General features: G+C 51.9%; 1 long non-coding RNA gene across 1 annotated transcript; it reads left to right on the top strand.

Moving 5' to 3' along the window:
• The first annotated feature begins 14,106 nt into the window (after positions 1-14,106).
• On the top strand, positions 14,107-16,937 carry LOC118528942 (uncharacterized). The gene is made up of 4 exons (XR_004913874.2): positions 14,107-14,211; positions 14,344-15,125; positions 15,798-16,059; positions 16,163-16,937. It is a non-coding gene; the product is annotated as an uncharacterized LOC118528942 (long non-coding RNA).
• Positions 16,938-18,096: the final 1,159 nt, after the last annotated feature.

Genomic DNA, 18,096 nt, shown 5'->3' with positions numbered 1-18,096 from the left:
GCGGCTGCCATGATGGGTGCACGTACGTACGTGCACACCGAGTTCAGCTTCGCTAGGAACGGCCAGATGGCCTTTCAGACGTCCCTCCTCGCGGTCGTGCGAGGTACGGCGCTGCTCACCCTCAGCCCGCACTGTCGTGGTGGTTCGCCCTTTGCCTGTCCTGGTGGGTGTGGGTGTAGCGGGCCGTCGTCTGTTTCTCCTCAGTTGTGCAGGCGTTCCTGAGATGATCCCGCTAGGAGTCCTTCGTAGGTTTGTTCTGTGAACACTGACTCTGTGGCTTGTTCTTCCCTCTCTTTAGAGTATTTTAAACAGAAGTTCTTAAGTTTTATTTTGTCCAGTTTGACATTGTTTTCTTTTATGGGTAACACTTGCTGTGTCCTGTTTAAGGAATCTTTTCCTATTCCAAGGTCTAGAAGATGTGCTGTAGTCCCTTGTATAGCTTAAATTGTTTTATCCTTGGCGTGTAGATCAGCACTCCACCTGGCCTGGGTTTCTGCCACAGCTGTGAGGGAGGGGTTGAGATTAATTTCCCCCCATGAGGTAGATGCTTCAGTCGTGGATTTTCAGCTTCTTTCCTTTTCTGATGCATGCACCAACACTTGACTTTTCCTTTAGAAATGCTTTAGCTGCAACTACATATTTTGATATATTTTTAATATCTCCCAGTTTCAAATATTCTGATTCCCATTATGATTTCTTCTGTTGTACCATGGGCTACTTAGAAATTGTGGCATAATTTCAAAAGATGGGATTTTCTAGTTATTTTTTCTTATTAATCTCTAGCTGAATGTCCCTGTGGTCCAAGAACAACCGGAGTGATTTCACTCTCCTGAAATTTGCTGACTCGCACGTGTCAGCTGCGTTCGCAAGTACTTGAGTGTGTCTCCTGTTGTTGGACACAGAGCTCTCGACACGTCATCAAGATCAAGTCTGTCAGTTGTCTTGTTCAGACAGTTGGCTCTTGACTGATACTTTTGTCTGCTTGTTCTGTCAGCCGGACTTAGAGTCTCTCAGTCTGCTCAGGCCGGGTGGTGGAAACAACGGTTGAGCTCTGGAGCCTGGGAAGACCAAGACCAAGGGGCCAGACAGTTTGGTTCCAGATGGCCGCCTTCTCCATGTGTCCAGGGAGAGGGAGCAGGGGCTCTCTGGTGTCTCTTCCTGGAAGAGACAGTTCTGCCTGAATGAGAATGCACCTCAGTGACCTCATTTAACCTCGCTATTTCCTTAAAGCCCCGATCTACAAATACAGTCACATTGGGGGTCAGGGCTTTGCTATGTACTGAATGTTGGTGCCCCTCCAAAACTCATAGGTTGAAATGTAATCCCCCCACTGTGATGGTATGAGGAGGTGGGGTCTTTGGGAGGTGATTAGTTCTTGAGGATGCAGCCTGCATGAGTGGGGTTAATGCCCTCATAAAAGAGACCCCAGAAAACACCTTGTCCCTTCCTCCACATGAGCACACAGCGAGCAGCCCATGTGGGAACCAGGAAGCAGGCTTTCACCAGACACGAATGTGCTGGTACGTTGATGTTGGACTCCCAGCCTGCAGACTGAAAGAAATGAATTTCTGTTATTTATAAGCCCCCGAGTCTATGATCATCTGTTATAGTGGCCGGAGCAGACAGGCCTCAACCCATGGATTTTGGAGGACACAATTCAGACCATAGCATCCTGCCTCCTGGCCCCCAAAATTCATGTCCTTCTCACATGCAAAATACATTCATTCCATCCCAACAGCCCCAAAGTCTTAACTCATCCCGGCACCTACTTCAAAGTCTACACCAGAGCCTGGGGCAGAATACCTCTCCTGTGCTGAGCTTCTAAAACGGTGATGGGGCGGGCACAGTGCAGACGTCTGCAGAGGAGAACTTGGAAGAACAACAAGGTGGGAAACCCAGCAAGCAAAACCCACCAGCTCTTCAGGATCATTAACCTTGTTGGTCGGATGCCCACTGGGGATGGGCATTGGGGCAGCAACCCATCCTGCTGCTCTAGGGGGAAAGAGCTGTGGGGGGCATGGCAGCCCTGGGGCCCTTCCCTTTCCTGGCTGGCGGGCTGTAATGTCGATCCCACGTTCTTCTGGCTTTTAACATTTGCTCTGCAGCTTTGGTCTTCAGCAGTTTTATCACATTGTCTCTGTGTAAACTTTTTGAATAGCCTGGAGTTCATGAGCTTCTTGAATCTGTGGGTGGATATTATTCATTGATCTTAGTACAACCGGGGGGTTTTGCTTTACATGTTTCTGCCCTGTTTTCTCTCTTCTCTGCATTTGGTCCCAGTTACACATCTGCTAGCAAACTACTTGCCACACCCCACATGACTCTACGGTCTTCTTTATTTTTCGTTATTCTGGATGCTCATGCTTCCATCTCATGCTGTCCTATCCTCTGTGTCTGATCCTGGGCTCTGGGGTGCTTTCTTGGCCATGGCCATGGGGAGCATGGGGGACACAGAGCCCCTGCTTGTTTTCAACACCCAGGAGACACCAAGCAGATGGTGCAGATGAACTGCCAGCCTGGAGGACAGGAGGAAGGGGAGGCAGCCCTGAGCCAGCAGAACAGAACTTCCCGCAGAGCGCCGAGCGGGGGGTACAGCTCAGAGGAACTGCCGAGCTTACTGAGTTGTGTGTTGTCCTGGGTGTCTGTGGTCACGTGCTGAGGAAGCTGAGTGTCAGTGCGGCCCCTGGAGCAAACGTGCAGTCGGGATGGCTGTGGACCTCGGAAAACCAAGTGGGGATGGGTGAGCCCACAGGGGATATAGGCTGTGCCTGGGTAATGTGGCGGGGAACGAGGAGTCACTTTGTAGGTATGGCCAGAACACGTCTTCAGAGTGTGGAGATCACCCAGGGGGAGAGGCTGAGGCTCCAGCCCTGTGAGGACATGCAGGAGGTGTGGGCCACGCCGGGGTCTGTGAAGCTCCATGGGGCCACTGTCCTCCGGGCATGGAAGGTGAGCTTCTGCAGACTGTGAGGAGGGCCAGGCTTGGGGAGGAACGGAGGGAGAGGGTGAAGGCCCTAAGTAACAGGTAAGCACCAGCAGGGAAGCAGCTCTGTCTTCAGCTGGCTCACCTGGGGGCAGGGCCATGGCAGCATGGAATCCAGAGTCCCTCTCTCACCACCTACCCCTCACCACAGCCATGTCCTAAATGGAGAGCTGTGGGTCTGAAGGGCAGGGGGAAATTGTCAACGGTGTCTCTCTGGCTGATCCTATGACTCAAGGTTCTTGTCCCAGCTGAAGATGCTAGAATGGGGGCAGGGCTCACCAGAAGCCCTCACCATCCAGGGGCACAGAGCATGCGGCCCCTGTGCCAGGCAGGAGCCCAGACTGGGCATAAGGGGGCTCTGTCTACCTGGCTCTCCCTTCTAATCCTAGGGCTCTCTCTCTGAGCACATCTGGAGTCCAGCCAGGGCTCCCTCTGCAGCACATCTGGAGTCCAGCCAGGACTCTCTCTCTGTAGCACATCTGGAGTCCAGCCAGGACTCTCTCTGCAACACATCTGGAGTCTAGCCAGGACTCTCTGCAGCACATCTGGATTCCAGCTGGGGGTCTCTCTGCAGCACACCTGGCGTCCAGCTGGGGCTCTCTCTTTGCAGATCTGGAGCCCAGCCAGGGCTCTCTGCAGCACATCTGGAGTCCAGGCAGGGGCTCTCTGCAACATATCTGGAGTCCAGCTGGGGCTCTCTCTGCAGCACATCTGGAGTCCAGCCAGGACTCTCTGCAGCACACCTGGAGTCCAGCTGGGGCTCTCTCTGCAGCACATCTGGAGCCCAGCCAGGGCTTTCTCTCTGCAGCACATCTGGAGCCCAGCCAGGGCTTTCTCTCTGCAGCACATCTGGAATCCAGCCAGGGCTCTCTGCAGCATATCTGGAGCCCAGCCAGGGGCTCTCTGCAGCACACCTGGAGTCCAGCTGGGGCTCTCTCTGCAGCACATCTGGAGCCCAGCCAGGGCTTTCTCTCTGCAGCACATCTGGAATCCAGCCAGGGCTCTCTGCAGCATATCTGGAGCCCAGCCAGGGGCTCTCTGCAGCACACCTGGAGTCCAGCTGGGGCTCTCTCTGCAGCACATCTGGAGCCCAGCCAGGGCTTTCTCTCTGCAGCACATCAGGAATCCAGCCAGGGCTCTTTCTGCAGCACATCTGGAGTTGAGCCAGGTCTCTCTCTGCAGCACATCTGGACTCCAGCTGGGGCTCTCTGCAGCACATCTGGATTCCAGCTGGGGCTCTCTGCAGCACATCTGGAGTCCAGCCGGGGCTCTCTCTGCAGCACATCTGGAGTCCAAGAGGGCTCTCTCTACACATCTGGAGTCCATCTGGGGCACTCTCTGCAGCACATCTGGAGTCCAGTCAGGGCTTTCTCTCTGCAGCACATCTGGAATCCAGCAGGACTCTGCAGCACATCTGGAGTTCAGTCAGGGCTCTCTTTGCAACACATCTGGAGTCCAGCTGGGGCTCTCTCTGCAGCACATCTGGAGTCCAGCTGGGGCTCCCTGCAGGACATCTGGAGTCCAGTCGGGGCTCTCTGCAACATATCTGGAGTCTGGCTGGGACTCTCTCTGCAGCACATCTGGAGTCCAGCCAGGGCTCTCTGCAGCACATCTGGAGTTCAGACAAGGGCTCTCTGCAGCACATCTGGAGTCCAGGCAGGGGCTCTCTGCAGCACATCTGGAGTGATGAGGGAAACCTGTGGAGCTCTGACCACAGTCCTTGGAAAAGTAACTGAATGAAACACCCCTCCTCCTTTGGTTAAAAATGATACTACTTATCTAGATTTCAAATACACTTTTTGTCTTCAGTGAGAGTATGTATAAATATTGACAAATATAAAAATGAGGATGGAACAAATGTGTTGCTACAATACAATGTTTTAATTAGATAATAATAAGTGCAACCTAAAATTTTTGTTTCTAAAAATGAAATAAAAAAAGACTTAGAAGCAGGGTTACTCATGTTCTACAAACCTGGACTTTCAAATGTTTCTAGAATCTGGTTTCTGTTCATGGTAGCATACACCAAACATGTTTCTGGGTCCATTTGGTCATGGTTTGGCCAGGACCCCTCAGCGGTGTCCAAAGCCTCAGGGCAGGGTGTTCGCCCTGTACACCTGTCTTCCCTGAAGGCGCCGCTCTCAGCGGATGGCTGTGCTTTCTGTGTCTACTGAGAAAATAAAGCAACCATAAGAGAGCTTCTGCACTCTGGGAGAACAGAATCAACAAACTCAGAAGGTCGAGTGATGATAGAGCTGTGAAGAGAATGTTCTGGATGTTTATATCAAGAAAAACAGAGGCTGTCAGTCTGGGTGTAGGTCACAGAGGGTGGTTAGAAGAGGTGTCTTTGAGGAGGTGGCCTGAGGAAAGTGGGCTCTGTAGGCAAAGGGTAGTAGTGCAAAGGCCCTGGGGTGGCGGGCACCAAGCAGCCTCTGGGCACCCATCGTCCTGGTACCCTCCCCACCTCAGCCCCTCGGAGTCTGCAGCTACAGACAAGAAGTTACAGAGCCCCAACCTATGTCGTTCAGAGTGTGAATAGCTTTCCAGTACCCTGCCTCCCAGCCCTCCTCCAGAGTCCCTTTTGGCTCTGAAGCCAAGCAGACAAGCAGTTGGCCTTTGCTTGGGGCGGGGGTTGTGTTTAGGAATACTTGTCTGCTCACTGGTCCTGGTCCCCACTGTGTGGTTTCTGTCCACCGAGTCCTTTGCATCCTCGAGCTGACAGCTGTGAGCATCTGACCCCAGAGACTGCAAAGCAATCTCAATATTGTGACAGGAAGACCTCGTGCGAGATGCATTTGGCCGGTTCTTTACAAAACGTGCTCTGCACACACGCAGATGGCGCCCCAGGGGTCCAGACTGTGCGTGCGGGGCTTCTTTCTCTGGAATTCAGCTGCTAACTGCATCAGCAGGCTTTCACCCAGCAGGGGGCTGGCTAATGCGTGTGCAGCCATGTGAGCTCAGATGAGACCCCAGGCCGCAAGACCACCCGCCGGCAGGATCTTTCTGCAGGGTGATGAAGATTCTCGGCTCCACCCTGCCTCAGGCTGGGGCGTTGGAAGTCCTGTCACTGGACTGGGCTCCGGCCTCTGAGGGTTTGCCTCATCCTGGCCAATCCGTGCACCCCAGGTGCTCTGAGTGTGGACAGTCCTGCTTAGCAAGGGGGACGAGAGGCCCCACACCTCACTGATGTTTCCAGCCCTGTGGGGCTGAGTCTTCCACAGCCAGCACCAGGGGCAGCATCTCCCTCTCCACTAAGCAGCTGAGGTGGGCCCAGGTGCAGCACAGGTGTAACCTGAGTGTGGAAGATGGTTGGTGCAGAAGCAGAGGGACCCGAGGACCAGCCTGAGAACGCAGGCTCCGGGAGGACCCAGAGCCTTTGTCCATCAGCAGAGGACATGAGGCCCATAGACACTTAAGTATACCACATGGCTCCCTTGCAGCCCATTGGAGCCAGCGGGTTCTCTGCCTATGGAAGTACCTGGTGTCGTTTTCCTTTAAGTAGGAGGCCGTTGGAGGTTCCCTTAGTGAATCAAAGAGGACTTAGGGGTCAACTGGGTCAAGTTCCAGCTTTGTGTCCCTCTCCCCCTCTCAACTGTGCCTCAAATGCTGTTGGCCTTGTTGCCCTGAAGACCAAGACCTTTTGATGCTCCGTGTGTGTCTGGGGGCGACTGCCATGCTCCGTGGCTAACAGAGGGGTCTCTGTGTTCATCAGCTCTGCCCAGTGTCTCTGGGGCCTTTTAGGAAGGGGCAGCAGATAAAATGGTGACTGACCCTCACATGCAAACTCAGGCCCTTCTTTTCCTCCCACTGACTGTGTGTGGGCCTCCTCTTTCACGGGTTTTGTGGAATTTGTGTCCCCTACTCCAGCAACCCCACCTGAGCAGGGATCCCCCTGGGCTGTGCCTGGCGGGGGCTGGGACATTGAGCCATGGCTGAGGGGCTTGGGCCCCACACGCCTCCAGAACGAGCTTGCACCCCTATTTGGTGGGTCCAGAGGGGCTTCCTTAGCTCTACCATCGGGACCCTGCATCTGGTGGGGCCCCTGAGGATTTATATTCCTTCCCTGAAGTGAGCAGAGCCACTGAGCTCTGGCCTTCCTCCACCCCAAGGCTGACACTCAGGCCAGCGGCTAGTGAGAGGAGAGGAGAGGAGAGGGTCCGGGCTCTGGGATCCCTGGGCTGGGACCCCAGCAAACACCACGGTCTCTGTAAAGAGGGTCCTGCAGAGAGTTTATGAGAAAACCTGCAAGCAGCTTGGGGCCACCCAAGAGAGAGGGACAAAGCCAGTCTCCAGACACTCGAAGCTGAGGACCAGGGACTGCTGGTGCCATCCCTACAGGTCAGCCTCCAGGTAGGAGAGGACAAGTCCAGGCCAGAAGAACTCAGCAGCCCTGCCAGCCCTGGGGTGAGGGTCAGCCCTCTGCCCCCACACCCGCACCCCCACAGGGACAGGCCAGGTCCTGAGTTAGAGCCGCCAGGGGCCATAGCATGGCTGATGCCCTGAGGAGGGCCTGCATGCACCCCTTGCCTTGGGCAAACAGCAAGCTGGCTATGTGGGAGGGGGAGGCTCATGGAAGCACCCCCTCCCCAGGAGTGAGAAGGGGCAGGTGGAAGGACAGTTACAGGGGAGGAAAGTCAGAGAGTGACTTCAGGGCTCTGCCCTGGCGAGGGCCGGGCCGGGCCCGGCCAGGGTGGGTATTGTGTTAGACGCTGCCCTTTGCTGTCTGCACCTCTCTCCTGGAAAGTTAAAGATCATGACATCATCTTTGTGATGACCCAGCATGTTGAGAGAAGCCCATCTGGGATTGATGCTGTGTCCCAGCATCTAGCTTGTGACCTACTTTCACAAGAAATGAGGCAAGTACAGAGTGGAGCCCCTACAAAGGCCTGTTGGTCCTGGACTGGACCTGAGCAAGGAGGTGGGAGGAACTTCGAGCTTTGCATCTTGTCTCCGGAACCCTCCCCCCAGAGCTTGCGGCAGCCGGGAGGCCCTGGGCATGGGCTTTATTGGTACTCAACATATGCATTTGTTTCGAGTTTATATTAGCATACATTTAAGTTATATGATACAGATAATTCAGGTTGACACAGTGAGATAGAAATTTTTTTCTTTAGAAATTGTCCATACATTATCCATGCAAGAAATATTGGCCTGACACAAGACACATGTCCTCAACTTCGCAACACGGTGAGAAGTAACCAGGATATACTGCGCTTTACTGTGGAAACCAACACCCACTTCTGCTCCCGCCAGAGGCTTGGGACGGTTGCTTTATTTTCAAGGGGACTTTACCTTCCCTGCCCACATCACAGGGATGTGGCGAGGATCAGGTATATGGAAATGTGTTGGAATCTGCAAGGCAAGAGATATACTCCATCCAGCCATCTGTCCATTTGTCCATCCATCCCTCTGTCTGTCCATCCATCTGTCTGTCTATTCATCTGTTTGTCCATTTGCCTTTATTAAGCTTTCTTTGCTGGAGTCAGCCCCATTCACACTCATGAACACGGATGCTCACAGAGCCCTGAGAGTCACATTAATCCTATAAAAATAGACTAATAAATGGAACATGAAGAGGTTAAGAGGCTTCCCCAAGGTCACGCAGCTGCCAGGCGGCGCTGGACTGACCATGTGTTGTGACAGACGTTGGCGTGATGGATGGTGATTTCGGGTGTGTTAAGAGAAGGCCCCTTGTGGATTGGGAAGGGGTGGGGACGGGCAGCCTTCTTCATTGCCCTGCAGCCCTTGCTTTCTCCCTAATGCACAAACCTCATTTGAGCTGTTCTGCTCCACTGCACACAGCCCAGAGGGCCATGAGTAATGCGGAGGAGCTGGGACCTCTGGGGAAAGCAAAGGGTTGGCTTTTGGGGAAGACCGGCCACATCAGCTGGGAGTACTGTTAAGTGTGGCCTGGGAAATTAGTCCCATGTTTAAAACTAAAATGCCATTTAATAAACTCACCCTGGAAGTGAATGCATTCTCTGCCATGTGAGGGGCTCCGCACGTATTCAGAGCAAATCAAATTGTGGTGATGCTGGTGATAATGATGACCATTGACATTTACTGCTATTTTGGGCCAGACTTCATGCAGCATCTTAAAGAAGGTAAGAGTGCCAATTTTACAAAAAGGAAATGGGCTACATATTAAAAAACACATAAAAGTAGAGGTTGAGTGAAGCCCTAACAGGAATAAGTGTGTTTGTTTTTTAATGTGCTAGAACATAATTAATATTAAATGACTTCTAAAATAACTAGGAAAACACGGCCGTAACCCTCAACAATCTACTCTCTTTTGCATCCAAGGGCAACATCTCACCTCCAAAATCCATCAAAGTTCAGTCTGAACACAGAAGAGACAAGGTGGAGGCAAGCATAACTTCAATATTTTCAGCATTATTTTGTATTAATTTGATGTTTCATGTTGCCCTTTTTATATTTTGGGGAGCTATATTTGTTGAAATATTCTCCCTTAAAAAATACAGTATTTGTCAGGATTCTTCCAAGAAGCAGAACCAATAGGATTTATGTGCATATACCTGTATCATCTCTCTATTTCTATATCCACCTATATCATCTATATCTTTATCCTTGTCATCAATATCCGTATACGTGTATCGGTGTCCTCTCTCCCACAGGCTGGAGACTCAGGACATGTCATGCTGGAGTTTGAGTCTGAAGGTAGTCTGCTATCAGAAACCCCTCTTTCTCAGGGAGGTCAGTCTCATCTCTACTAAGACCTTCATCACCCTAGAGAGCGTCATCTGCTTTATTCAAAGTCTAATGATTTAAATGTTAATCACATCTAACATATACCTTCACAGAAAAACCTAGAATAATATTTGGCTAAATAGGCCTAGCCCAGTTGGCACAAAATTAACCTTCACAAGTACCATTCATTTTTTTTAAAAACATATTTAGTTACTTAAATATTCTGGGAAAAAAATGGATCCTGCATCTAGTCAAACATTTAGAGCTAACTTCTACTCTGCAGGAAACAGATGGTAGAAGGACTAGTGAAACAGCAGTCCACGGGAACGGGAAGCCAGGTCTGAATTTAGGAATTCTGGGGGAAGGATACACGACTCAGTCACTTGACATGGCAGTGACAGGACAGATCCTGTCCACACTCGGAGAGGGTGGGCTGAGAGAGAGGGCTTGGTAAGGAAGAGGTTTAGGAGACACAGGAACAAAATACAGTGTGTATGCCATGTTTGAATCCTGATGGGAATGAAACCAACCATGGAAGAACATTTTTCTTTTTCAGACAATATGGCAAGTTTAAATGTGAAATAGGCACTGACATTAAGAAATTATGGTGAATTTTCATAGGTGTGAAAATGCCATTGTGGTCAAATAAGAAAACGTCTCTCTCTCTTTTTTTAAGATTTTATTTATTTGAGAGAACGAGAGTGAGAGAGAGAGAGAGAGCAGGGGGAGGGGCAGGGAGAGGGACAAGCAGACTCCCCGCTGAGGGCGGAGCCCGACCTTGATCCCAAGACCTGACATCAGGACCTGAGCTGAAATCAAGAGTCAGACACTGAGCCAGCTGAGCTGCCCAGGCACCCCAGAAAATGTCTTTTTTATTTGAGATGGGACTGTTGGTTTTGCAGGTGAAATGACGTGGTGTTTGGGGTTTTCTTTGAAATTACTCCAGCAAAAAGAAAGGTGAAGATTAGTGAAACAAATATGGCAAAATGCTGATAATTGCCAAAGCTGGGTGACGTGCATGAGGCCCACTGCACTATTTCTGTGTATGTCTAGACATTTTCATCAAAAGAAGTATAAAATAAGTAAACCTATTAAATATCAAAAATTTGCATGTTTACATATACATATAAATAGATATAAATAAATCTATTACATTTTATATTGATTTTCCATATCAAAAATCTTATGTAACAATTTGAATTTGTGCTGGTAAAATTGTATTTGTTGAAGTTCTTTTCAGCATCTTTCTTTTTTTTTTAAGATTTTATTTATTTATTTGACAGAGAGAGACACAGTGAGAGAGGGAACACAAGCAGGGGGAGTGGGAGAGGGAGAAGCAGGCTTCCCGCTGAGCAGGGAGCCCGATGCGGGGCTCGATCCCAGGACCCTGGGATCATGACCTGAGCTGAAGGCAGACGCTTAACGACTGAGCCACCCAGGCGCCCCTCTTTTCAGCATCTTTCAAGTGCACCTTATCCTTTCTTTGTATCCAAGATAAAAGTCACATGCTTCCTGGTCTGTTACATTAATAAAACCCAACTGTTCTTTCTACATTCCCATCTCTGCGCTAGGACATAAATCTCATTAGGGCAAAATGTTTGTTTGTTCACTGATGGGCCCTAGCACCTGTAACACTAATATTTGTTGAATGAATAACTACTTTTTGCCCCAAAAGTACTCTAAATTGTGAATAATCATTTCATAAATTTGAACAATGTTTCCATTCAACACAACCTGATGAGGAGCCAATCCAACTTTTCAGTAATTAATGAATGAATATAGCATCAGTTCTGTATCTTCTTTTCAGAATTTCTTTTTTATAATCTATACATTTTACAAACCTGATAATATAGTATGATCACACATTAGGATCACTGGTAGATTACAAAAGATTCACTTTAAATTGTTCCAAAAGTATATTTATGAATCTCAGCAGAAAACATTTAAAAACATCTTACACTTTTCTCAAATACAACTACACAACACAGCTCAATAAAGGGAAGTCAATTTGGTGTCCTGAGCAGGTGGGTTTACTCCTGGGTTATCCTAATAACAAGTTTCATCTGTAAATGGTGTCCTGTCAGGAAACCCAGGAAGTGGGTCCTAGTCTGCCAAGCCCAGAGCAACATCGGACGAAAACTGGCTTCAGAGCAAGTAAGAAATGTTTGTGGTTTTTTTAAAAAGATTTTATTTATTTATTTATTTATTTGAGAGAGGGGGAGAATGCATACAAGCAGGGGGAGCAGCAGAGGGAGAGGGAGAAGCAGGCTCCCTGCTGAGCAGGGAGCCAGATGCGGGACTCGATCCCAGAACCCCGAGATTATGACCTGAGCTGAAGGCAGATGCTTCACTGAATGAGCCTCCCAGGCGCCCCAAGAAACGTTTTTTGAAGGACAAAATTCCTTACTGGTTGCTTCTTAAGGCCATGTAGCCGGCAAAAGTGGATTTTAGTGATTTAAGACACTTACACTGTTAACTGCTTATTTGGGCTAGGCCACCGAATAAACAGATGAGAGAGAGAGAAAGTTGAAGACTTCAAGCTGGCTTCTCCACTTTTCATGCAGGGCTGGATGACTCACAGCCAGGAAAGTGTTGACCTTAAAAGACAAAATAGTTATTTTACCAAAAAATGGGTTTATTCAGGAAGAGCAGAGGAACTGCAACCGAGGACAAGCGCCCTGTGGGGCACCACGGGCCAGTCTGGACCCAAGGCGCGGAGGCTCTTTACGGAGAAGGCGGGGGGTGGCGGGGCTGTGTGGGACGGAGGGCCTTCGCAGGGCCAGGCTTCTAGCTGGCTGCGGGTGACGGCAGCTTGCCGGGCGGGGCTGAGAGGAAATCTTCCCTCTTCCTGCTGAACTATGCAGGAAGTGCTAAGGCATGCGTTTCCCCTTCAGGGCGTCCTGACTTTATTTTACTTTATTTTTAAAAAAGATTTTATTTATTTGAGAGAGAGAATGCACACAAGCCGGGGGGAAGGGGCAGAGGGAGAAGCAGGCTCCCCGCCGAGCAGAGAGCCCGATGCGGGGCTCGAACTTGGGACCCCGGGATCATGACCTGAGCTGAAGGCAGACGCTTCACCGACTGAGCCACCCGGGCGCCCCATCAGCCTGACTTCATTTAAGTGAGGTTTCCTTTACTCATTTTCGGAAAAGCAGTAGCGGGAGGGGAGGAGGAGGCCTCGCTTCAGTCCTGGCCTCAAGGGGCCCACGGATTAGCTCCTGAGATCGCACCGGCAGGTGCGGGCAGGGGTGCGGCTGGGCGCGGCCCCTGGGCTCTGTGCTGCCGCCTCCTCTGAGCTTTGTGGGCAAAGGCCGCTGGGGAAACAGCCTCAGGGGCTTCTCTGCACAGTGGCCAGGCCCCCAGGGCAGGTGACCTGGTCAGTCGCGCGGCAGCATCTCCATCCCAGCTGTCCTCCGGAGGGTGACCGCGCTAGGCCTGAGTGCGGGCGGGGCCTGGGACTGCGACCAACTGAAAGCTGCGGAAGCGACAGAGCGCTGATGCGGCCACAGAAGCCCCGCCTGGCCGAGGTCAGCACCCCCAGAACTTTTGCTCCGCCCCCAAAGCCCCGAGGGTGTCGTGTGAGGAGTGCGGGCCGCTGGTGGGAGAGAGGTTCCGTGTCACCGCTTACCCCGGGTGAGCCGGCAGGAGACACAGCCCGGAGTGAGCCCGTCAACTCCGAAACCGAGCAAGAGGGAAACGTGGGGCTGTTGTATTTGTTTATGTATCTGACAGAGACACAGCGAGAGAGGGAACACAAGCAGGGGGAGCGGGAGAGGGAGAAGCAGGCTTCCCGCCGAGCAGGGAGCCCGACGCGGGGCTCGATCCCAGGACCCCGGGTCATGACCTGAGCCGAAGGCAGACGCCCAACGACGGAGCCCCCCAGGCGCCCCGCAGGCTGTTTTAAAAGAACAGACGCACTCAGTCCAGGCCAGTGTCTGCTCGTGAGTCCGCAGCCTGACAGAGCCACTGGGGAGCCCTATGGAAAGGGGGGGTGGCTCACAGTCCAAGGACAACGCTGGGGTCCAATACACGGGACCGCCTCACACATGATCTTTAATTTCTTTCTTACTGGATTTGGTGGTGTAGACAAGGTCCAGGAAGAATATAGCACCCCCACCCCTCCTCTCAAGTAAGGAAAAAGCCAGTCAAATGCTCAATGACAATCTCTGTGGCATACAGCCCTGACACTCCTCAGTGACCTTGGGTTGATCCCTTAACTGCTGCAATTTACTCATTCGATGAATGTTGAGCTGCTGTGCCCCGGCTGCCGGGGACACAGCTGGTGACATGATGAGAAGGACGCTTCCTCCTGTAGCTGGGGTCTGGCAGGGGAGAGACGCAGTGCAGTACAGCATGGGTGAGGCCCGCTGAGACAGTGGTGAGTGGGTAGGGGCTGGGGGTGCGCCAGGGGTGGTTTTCCACAGGTGGCATGTGAGCGGATGCGGAGTGACAGAGGTGGAGCACGGGGAAGACCCAGGGGATGCTGAGATCAGAGGCATGGCATGTGGGAAGTTCCTGAGGTAGGAGTGAGTGTGGAGTGTAGGGGCAGTGATAAGACCTCCGTGGGGAGCAGGGGGCACAGTTCCCAGAGCGGGAGGAATAAGTTTTTGTTGTTTATAAGCCACCCAGTCCATGCTATTTTGTTCCAGCAGCAAATGGATGAAGACGGAAATCGGCGCAGAGCGGTGGGGTGCGGCTGCTGTCACAAACACCTGGAAAACGGGGACGTGGCTTTGGAACCAGGTGACAGGCAGAAGCTGGAGGCGCTCTGAGGAGCTAGAAAAAGCGCCCTGCTGTGCATGGACCTGCAGTGGTGACTCTCTTGAGGGTGCGGAAGGGAAGGAGGAGGGCTGTAGAGCTCTGATCCAGAGGAATCGCTGGGTAATCCTGACCGGGATGTTGGAGGAAATGTGGGTGAGAGGGCCACTCTGATGGCCTCCCACGGACATGGGAGCACATTAGGGGCTACGTGGGGAGGGCCATCTTGTTACAAAGGGCAAAGAACGAGGCTCAGTTGGGTTCATAGCCCAGTGATTTATTGAAGGTAGGACTTGCAAGGGATGGAATTGGATACTTGGCTGAAGCCCTTTCCAAGCAAACTGTTGAAGGTGTGGTTTGCCTGCTCCTGGCTGCTTATGACAAAATGTGAGAAGAGAGACATGAAATCATTAAGCAGAAAGAAAGCAGAACTTAAAGATTTGGAAAAGTCTCAGCCTATCCATATTGCAAAAAATGAGAGCACTAGAGTGTGGCCAAGTGACTGACAAGGTCAGTATGGGTCAGCTGTCTCCACAGAAGCTGGGAGCTACTCTCCGAGACGATGGAAGAAGCAGTTCAGAGATCAACGGAGCTGCCGTTCCCATCAAAGGAGGGGCCATTGGTGCCTGTGGGACCTCGGCAGGTGCTGCCCGGCGCCATTCCTCTGCCGCCCCAGGTGTGGCTCTGCGGGGCCCTGGTGTGGTATGGGCTGTGGTGGCCTCCACTCTGGGAGGTGCGGTGCCGTCTCTGCCAGTGTGCAGGGTGCATGGGCTCAGGGTGCACGAAACCTCTGCCCAGGTTTCGAAGGACAGAGCTGCCTGGAGCCTGGGCACGGGAGCCCAGGCCCGGAGAGCTGCCGTGGGCCATCCCATGGAACCGTAGGGGTGATGTTACCACCTTGCGAGGCAGAGCACTGCGCTAAAGAGGATTATTCTTAAGCCTTAGATCTTGTGGAGTTTGTCTTGTGGTTGGACTTACTTGGGATCACTCTCTCCTTTCTTCTTTGCTATTTCTCCCCTTTGGAGTGGGAATGTGTCCCATCATTGTATCTGGGAAGCACATGACTTGTCTGGTTTCAGAGGTTCCCAGCTGGAGAGGAATCTGCTACCTCAGGTCTGACTTCAGAGTAGGAGCTGGAGTGCGTTAGGACTCTGGGGCTGTTGGGATGCAGTGAGTGCATTTGCATGTAGGAAGGACATGAATTTTATGTCAGGGGCTGAATTCTGTCCTCCCAAAGTTCATGTTGAAACCCTAGCCCCCCCTAGTGTGATGGTATTAAAAGACGGGACCTTTGGGAGGGATGTGGTCATGAGGGTGCAGACACTAATGGGGATTAGTGCCCTTACAGAAGACGCCGCTGGGAGGTCCTGTGCCCGTCTGCCACTCGGAGACACAGCGGGAAGATGGGTGCCCGAAGCAGGAAGCAGCCCTCCCCACAGACTGAATCTTCGGGCTCCTGCAGATGGTGAGGAATACGTGTCTTGTTGAAGCCCCCGGTCTGTGCTATACTTGTGATAGCAGCCAGAAGAGACCAAGAATGGCAACCTGCAGAGTGGAAAATCCTCCCGAGAAGCAGGAAGAGTCCCTGGGGGCCCTGGAGGCATTTTAAGGTGGGGATTTTAGTGTTGGAAGTCTGTTTGCCTGGCCTTTGGGGCTGAAGGAGCGGGTAAGTGGCAGATTTCCGAGCGGTTTCCAATCCTTCCCACCCTGCAGGCCCGCCCCTTTGGTCCTGCTTCCACTGCTCCCTTCCAGCCGTGGACTCCGGGCTCGTCCACATGACTTCTCTGGCCAACGAGACATCGGGAAACACGCTCCAAGCAGGGGCTTGAAACGCCTTCCCCTGCTGTGCTGCAGCCTGTGAGTAAGCCCAGGCCAGGCTGATCTCCACGCTGCCCTCTTACAGCCCCTCCTCTGCTCTGTCCGCAGCCTCCCTCTGGCCCTCCCTGTGAGGACACTCGTGGAAGCATTTAGGGCCCACCTGCGAAATCCAGGACGGTCCCCCGTCTCAAGACTCTCAATTTAGTCGTCCACAAAGATCGCTTTTCCATAGAAGGCAACATTTACAGGGATGAGGACCCGATATTTTGCGGGGCAGTGTTCAGCCCTGCCAGCCCCATAGCAGATGACAGCTGACCGTTGATGCAGGAGCGAGCCTGCAGCCAGTCAGAGAATCTCAGCTGCCCCAGAGGAACTGCTGGCCACGGAATCCTGAACTGATAAGTGATCCTTGTTTTAAACCATTAAGTTTTGGCGAGGTTTGCTATGCAGCAAAAGCTGACTGAGACATGATGATTTGGGTTGACTGACAGCACCTGAAAGCCGCTTCCCACCCCATCCTGTCCCTCTGGATTTGGTTTATTTCTCAACATGCCTCGTGAATATTAGTACAGTGATTTCCTTAGTAATTAGAAGGGTTTCTTTCCCACATTTGCCTCTGTTGCTCATCACTAAAACCATGAACCAAACTTTGTAAAATAAAACCAGTCTCATAACGGGCAAGATAAGAAAGGAGCGAACACCCCCTGAAGTTATTTCTCTAATTTCTGTATTTACCTGTGCATGTATGGATGTACTTTTTCCTAGCTCATATATTGCACAAATATGACTGTTTTGAGACACCAAATGTACTTTGACAGTAGGTGGCAACCTGGTTTTACAGAAGGTTACTTTCTGGTCTGTTCATATTAATAACCAAAGGGTTTAGCCCTCTGCTACAGCTCGTATTCTGTGAGCTCACGGAATTCTCTACGGGAGTAGGTGTTGACTGCCCTCTCAGATCTGCATATGTATGTGTGAGTGAGTGTGTCTGCCCCTGAGATCTCCACGGATCACCCTGTCAGTGCTCTAGCTCCCACCTTGTACCCGACACCTCCTGACTCGAACATGGGCCACCTCAACTTGGGTTCCATTCCTTGTCCTTTTGGGCTATGGTTTCCCTCCTTCCATGTAAGTCCCACTTACTTGTGGTGTTTGGGGTCTCTAGTTTGTGACGGTGTTGTGGACAACCTCTTTCCTGAAAGCATGTCTTCTCGGCCACCTGTAGGGGCTTGGGTGGGAGGGCAGCTCCATGCCGGCTCAGGAGGGCTTATGGTGAGCAGAGCACCATTCTAGTTGCTAGGATACAAGATGCAGCACAGACAAGCCATCTTTGGGTAGTTTGCAAGCCCGCGTCCCCCCTAGGGGCGCAGCTGGAGCCTCGACGATGGCAGCTTCTGGATCCCACTGCTCCTGCTGCCGAGGGGCCTCCAAGGGCTTCATCATTCTGAGGGTCCCGCGTGTTCTCTGACACTGAGCAGGCTGCTCGTCTGTCGTCCTGCTGGGGCCCCTGCGGAAACCTCTGCCTGAGTCCCGTGCTCCAGTGTCCACTCTGACCCCCCGCCCTGTGAGAGCCTCTGTGTGAGTCCCCCAAACATCCTTTGAAACATGGGCATGATCCTGCATTGTTGGATGAGGTAACTTGGAGGATATGAACAAAATGTAGCTGATGCAGAGTGGGTGTCAGTAACTTTTCTGTGGAAACAGAGGGAGCAGCTGCGGTCACCTGTTCTTTGAGATGCCGCGGCCTGGGCTCTGCGTGTGCCGTGGGCGTGCGTGAGGGCTGTGGTGGGCGGGGTGCTTATAATGCACACAGCTTGCCTCTGGCTACC

Source organism: Halichoerus grypus, chromosome 1, assembly GCF_964656455.1.
Source record: "Halichoerus grypus chromosome 1, mHalGry1.hap1.1, whole genome shotgun sequence".
Taxonomy (NCBI): domain Eukaryota; kingdom Metazoa; phylum Chordata; class Mammalia; order Carnivora; family Phocidae; genus Halichoerus; species Halichoerus grypus.
This window is presented reverse-complemented; position numbering and strand designations above follow the sequence as displayed.